The 6,530-nt window shown below is 40.3% G+C and overlaps 1 protein-coding gene across 2 annotated transcripts in view; it reads right to left on the reverse strand.

The window, feature by feature from the left end:
- LOC112147413 (calcium-activated potassium channel subunit beta-2) overlaps window positions 1-3,443 on the reverse strand; it is an 11,200-nt gene extending 7,757 nt beyond the window's left edge. For both annotated transcript variants that reach the window (XM_024273778.2, XM_024273776.2), the window contains exon 1: window positions 3,322-3,443. The gene's annotated coding sequence lies outside the window, so the exon portion shown is untranslated. The remainder of the gene's footprint in view (window positions 1-3,321) is intronic.
- Window positions 3,444-6,530: the final 3,087 nt, after the last annotated feature.

Raw genomic sequence — 6,530 nt, forward strand, 5'->3', positions numbered from 1 at the left:
TCAATTTGTAAAAGTTTTTGATATTGCTGATAGACCTCACATTTTTGGGGGTCCCGCTTCTTGGATGACCAGAAGAAACTCAAATATTTAATTCAGTCATTAAAGATTAAACATCTGTTTAACATGATTAAAAATGTATTTGTGAGTGTGGAAAACATAAAGTAGTCCTTCGCCGTCTTCTCTATGATTGTACGAGGCCTCACTCTAACCCAGTAGGCCACAGTACATTTTAAGTTATTCTTTTAGAAGCATTGATGAGTTCTTTGAGTAGTGAGGAAACTGAGCAGCGCGTGCCTTTCAGATGAGTCATTTCCTGGTTCTCCCGCATTCCCAGCTGCTGAGGGGAGAGGCTGCTGAGAGGACATCCCGCTGTGTCATCTGAGGGAAATCGAGAATGTTCTCTGCGGAAACACTTCGTGTGGATTTCCACGCGAGTCACACGTTGATTTTCGGATCCGCGCTCCACTATAAAGCGGCCTTTCACTAAGCAGCCCCGATCGTCGCTTCGGTGCCACGAGTTCCACACATAGCTGGATTGATTTCAGCTAAAGATGGACACGCGCGTTTCAGACGGGCCGCTCGTGTGTGCTGGCCTCTCAGAATGGTTTGAGCAAAGTTTATTTTTAAAAGATTTATGAAACTATTTTACTTTAGTTTGATCGGAATCAAATCATTAAGTGCATTGTTACAGACCGCGTGGCACTCAGATAAACATTTCCCGCGTCAAACCCAGGAGCAAATTCATAATCAAAACTCCACCCACTGCTAGGTAAGGGGGCCAGGTGCATCATGGGAGTTAGTATTAACTCTCTTTTGTTTCATTATTTGAGTGAATATTGAGAACAGAAGTTCAAAATAATGACTTATATCATAACTCACAGGTAATGCGTTTATATGAAAAATATTAATTAATAGTTTAGTGAGTTTTTAGGATTTCTTAATTATATTTAAAAATCAATTAATCTTATTCGATTTTAAGATTATTTGTAGTTTACCATCACTTAATTGGATTGTTTTTGACAATTTCTCTGAGCAAAAATAGTACACTTTCTATTAAGTGAACTCAAGTTAAAGAGCAAGTCTATTATAGACCTTGTACATGAAAATGAACTGACTAAATTCTTCAAACTCTGATTATCTTTTGATCTATTTTCATCGTGTTCCCGGCGATCTTTTAATTATTATTATTAATATTATATAATTTTTTAACCGAAATCAAGTCACCGGTGTTGTTTTCTAGGACGTAGCTTCTGTAAAGCAGCAGGAGTTCATTAGAAATTTGAGAGTTGTGGGTGGAACTGTTAGGGAGTAAGCCTTCCCTCGTTTCCCGTTATCCCCATGTTTAAACTCTTTCCATCTTACACCCACACCCCCAACATAACATTGCAGGTGCAACAAAAATGGTTGAGCAATATTGAAGCTACCCATGCCGGACAATTTGGAGCCAGATGCTAGCATGAACAAGGGAAGCATAGACGTTGGGGAGCCAAAAAAAAAAAGGGGGGGGGGGCTTCTAGGGGCCCATACTGAGGGGGGGCCCATATATCCCCCCAACGCCCCTACTGTACATGTCATTTGTCATGATATTTTTTTCATAAAGATGATAATAATAGTGAAAACTACTATCAAAATGCATAATTGTACATGAAACAGCATAAAAAAATATTGCAGCTGTTATAAGGACCCTGTAAAAACGATTTTCATGGGCCCCAAAATCCCAACCGGCGCTTGTGCATAGACGTATATGGATCTGTTTGTCTACAATTGGATGCATCAGAATCAAGCGAACCAGGGAGGCTGTGGCCGGCTGTTGTAGCTTCCACATCAAGCTTTTTTCAACAGCATTTTTTGTGTACTCCTGATTTCCAACAATTAGAATAAAGAAACACTCAGAAAAGCCATTTTAAGCTTAATTGTATTTATGTAAGTGCTTCATCATCAAAAAAATGCTACAGGAACATATTAAAAACATACAAACAATGAATTTTCCTCGCAGTGGGTCTTTAAGTTTACATCATATAAATACAGCTACTACCTCACTTTTGGCATAGACTAAGTACGGTACGGTCCAGGTAATCTCTTTTCACTCAGTTAAGCCTCGCTTCCACTGAGTGGTTTGTTTTCACGCAGCATGCATGGTGTAGACCGCTAGCGGCACGCTAGCTAGGTTTAGCTAGCGTGTCAAGGATGACGAACATTTGCAGTTCCCCCGCAGACCAGGCCTTGCTGTTGTTTGTAGACATTAACAATATAGACCAATGACCAAAAGAGTCCACAGGAAACCGCAAAAATTGGACTTTAAAGAGTACTTTGGCAAGTAGAAAGATCCTGACGAGGTGTTTGCCTGGGACACAGAAAAGTTTTAATCCCGCTCTGGGCGTGAGAGCTGATCATGTGTCGGTTCCTTTTTGCAGGTGAAATTTCACAGGAAAAATATTTTTTTTTTAAAGACTCACAGTGTTGACGAGTACAGATATTCTTCACCTTGACCTTGTAGGTCAAAACACACACAAAAACTTGGAAATTACATTTGGGATTTACCGCTTTACATAGCATCACATGCTTTTTTTGCTTTCTCTCTGCACAAAAATCCTTGAAGTATCACCTCAGAGCCACTCAGTGTCTCTGAAGTACTGCAGGGTGACAGTTTTGTGGAGTTGAAGAAAAACCCCAGATCAGGAACTGCTGACAAGAGTGGGAACATATTGTTCACATTTTCCTGTTGAACTTGGAGTCCGCTGGAGCCCGAACAAAATATAATTTTGCATCCATTCAGCAACTTATCCAGACATAAATGAAGAACTCCTTACACTCAAATTGTTAGGGGGAAAAGTTTGTGCCTGAAAATTTTGTTCTGACACTTAACCCTTCCCCCACTTCTGCAAAAACTCCAAGGCTCCAAGAAAGATTTCTCAGAGATCTCATTAAATGTAAGTCTAGGGCTCTGTTTTGGGGTGAAGCGCATCACCCTCACCCCCCCATCTGCCAAACGAAGCTACCCTTTGGTGCCAAGCTCAATGAGAACAACAGAGATTGCACTTTTTCATGGAGAACCATTTAGTGTTTTTAATGATCTTATTTCCAGGGTTGCAACAAACCTTGCCCTGCAGCTGAATCCCAGTCACATGTCTGAAGTGTAAAAGGCTGAAATTCTTCTGGAGTCTTCCTTCTGTTCAGACCCCGGGAGCACATGGCCTGGGTTATCTACGGTCACAGCTTCTTCTCGCTTTTAAATGACACTAAATCCCTGGTTTTTCTAAGGGACTGGTATCCCTTGAGCGCAAATAGTCGTGGCAAAACATACAACGTGTGAGATCCTACCTCTTGTCGTTGGGTTGTTAAAATAATCCAGAATTTGTGCTGCAACTGTCAGCAGCGGCTCTCCGCCCAGCTATGAGCTGCAAAGGACGGCAGCTGACTACCTCGTATTTAAACTCTTCTTCCAAGTGAGTGGCATGCCTGCCATACCTGTGTCAGTAACACGAGTTCTCTGTACAATGCAGACCTGTTTGAAACCAGCACAATAACTCATCCTATGAATAGCCCTGATTGACTCAGTGCCCCCACTACTATGTTTTCAGCAGCGTATGATTATTTTTTATGCGCTTATGATTCAGGAATGCATCTGCCAGCACATGGTAAAAATGTTCAACATGCAGGAATCTTAATAAACAAGAAAACAGTTTACTCAATGTGGCCACTAGGTGTCACTGTTACCCCAAAAAGTGAGTCCTCTCTAATCCGTTAATGATTTTTGCCATTTTTTGGAGAATTTAAACATAATAGGTGTGTTTTTCGTGTAGATTCCAGACAATCTGGATTTTTGCTTTTGTTTTAATTAATCAGTCAAAACTAGTAAATGCATTCAGTCACCAAATACTTCTTGTTCATTGATTAGGCATGTAAAAGATATGATTGTTGTTTTGAGTGCTTCACTGCTGCGATAACAGCTGGGATTTTCCTCTATAGTCATGCCCCCAAACTGTCTTCTGATTCTCAATTTCAAATGTAAACCACAAAGTTTCCAAGTTTCATTGTACATTTTATTTTTTGGCCTCTTTGGCACCTGAATTTGTTCTCAAAATAGATGCTAAATTAAGGTAATTTTGGTGTTGAAGTGGTTTTGGTGCACATTGGCATCAATAGATGAGTATTTGTTGTTTGATTTTTATAGTTTAAGGAGTCATTTCCCCAACAATCTGACCAGATGGGGATTATTCCTGCCTGACCTGATGTGATCTTGGCTGCAGTCTTTCCACTTCCTGTTTGGTGTGTGAGATTAAAATGACTCTGAACTCAGCAGCAGATAATGATGATGTTGTAGTCCCTACACCCTCAGCAAAAAGAACGGCAAGGCTTTTTTCTCATTTCTCAGTACGGATGCTTTCCTTAAATTTTGACTGCATTTCTTCTCAGTTTACTGCATGTAAATATCAGAGAATGAGTGCTCCAAAATCTTCAGGAATAACAACATTTGGAGGTGAAACAACAGAATTAAGCAGAGCATGAAAGGCAATGCTTCGTCTTTGTTTCACAGGAACTAAAAATAGCTCTTGCTGAGCCGGCATCGAAGTAGAGCTGCAGTCTTTTTTTTTTTCCCCTCCCCTTTACTTTTTATTGCTCTCCTACACTCTTCATGCAAATGAAGGAGAAGATTTCCTCCAGTGCCAGAACATGACTTAGCCTGACGAGCCATACGTTTGACACGTCATCCAACAGAAACAGGGAACCCCTCCTTTCATATTTGGTGCATTCAGGCCACAAGAAAAAGCCGCATGCATGCAAGAGGAGGCCGTGTTCCTCCTGCTTCTTTTGTGTGCACGCAACACACAAATATGGAGGTAACTGTGCTGTTGCTAAGTCACTTGATAAGGTCTGAGCTTGTTTTTGTTCTGCAGATAAGTCCCGCCGCCTCCCCCTGACAGAAAGCAGTCCTAAACTCACATGTGAGGAGGGAAACACAGCTAATCTCATTCATCGGAGACCTGCCTCAAACACACACCTTGGTTTGGGTCCAGGAGGTTGCGCATGCTGCGTACCTACCCTTTTACAACATATAAGTCGATGGTACGTGTGACTAAAGGAAGGGAGATGGATGAGTAAGATTTAGGGCACCAGGGAGGAGGTGACTCAATTTACAATATTTGTCTCGAGGGGGAACAACATGTTGCATAAAGCCTGGCACCGACAGTCAGGAGTTAGCTTCACTTTTCCTCTGACTGTGGGAGTTGTGCGGCACAGATTTGAGGTTCCACGTGAGAGGCAAAGTGGAGGCTTTTGCGGATATTTCGGGACCATTTTTTTGCGACCACTTTCACTCAAATTCCTCCATCTTTGTGCCAGATCAACTTGGCACAGTATCCCCACCAGTCTAACTGGGAGAGGTTAGGAGCAACAAATAGCTCAGAGGAAATTACACTGATTCTCACAAGCAATGCCATGCGAGAAGCGATTTCTTATCGCCGCCTGCACATGAGGAACGTCTGATTTAATGCTTGAGTAAGATTCAGCTTCACTGAGCGTAAACAATCTGTTTTACAAAGATTTTTTATAATGGAATTGAAGGGCTGTGATAAAGACCTACATGGATCATATTTTGATCTATTGTAAATCGACTATTAAATAGTCAATAGTCGATTAGTTGTAACTTTATATTTTATGGAGTCAGAATGTAGTAAAGTTGAAAGTTATGATATCGTTACGCTAGCTTTTTGGAATATTTTGGGATATCTTAAGGTTTTTTAGGCTAATTTAGCATTTAACTAACATTTCAGCTACTGCTAGCTGTTTTGGGTAATTTAGGATTTTTCAATTTTTTAGGGTATTTCGGGGTTTAGCAAATATTTCAGCTGCATGCTAGCTATTTTGGCTAATTTAGGCTGCTTTTCAGTTTCTTAGGCTAATTTCGCATTTAAGTAATATTTTAGCTGGCTATCAGCAGCATCGTTTTCAGCTATCAATTTCAACATCATCAGCTATCAGCACTAGCATCTTCAGCAGACACATTCAGTTTACAGCATTCACACTAGCATTATTCTAGGCAATGCTATATATCTAGTTTGTAGCTAGTTTAAAGCTAATGATGGTTAAGATGTGTGCTTAACATCCAGTTTGTGAATGACCCGATTAGTTGACTAATTGGAAAAAATAATCGGTGATTAGTCGACTATTAAAATAATCATTTGGAGGAGCTCTAATTGTAAAAGCATTCCTGTTTTTGGCTAAAATGAAAAAAAAAAAACTTTCATTTTATAGGTCACAGTTTTTGCAGAGCGGCAGTAGTTCAGTAGAAATCCATCTCTGAGTTGTGGACGGGACCATTGGTGAAGAGCAACCCCACCCCCTCTTCCCCTCCCCCTGTGTTTATTAGCATATTTTCTACACAAGTCATCACAAGTACAATCTTTTTCAAATTTTGTGACATGCCGATTGTAGTTTGTTTGAAACAACGAAACTCTTTTTCAAACTGCATTTTTTTGTTCTGATACACAACGATTTGAACAACTAAATATTTAGAAATGCATTTTTGA

The sequence above is a fragment of the Oryzias melastigma genome, linkage group LG17, assembly GCF_002922805.2.
Source record: "Oryzias melastigma strain HK-1 linkage group LG17, ASM292280v2, whole genome shotgun sequence".
Classification (NCBI taxonomy): domain Eukaryota; kingdom Metazoa; phylum Chordata; class Actinopteri; order Beloniformes; family Adrianichthyidae; genus Oryzias; species Oryzias melastigma.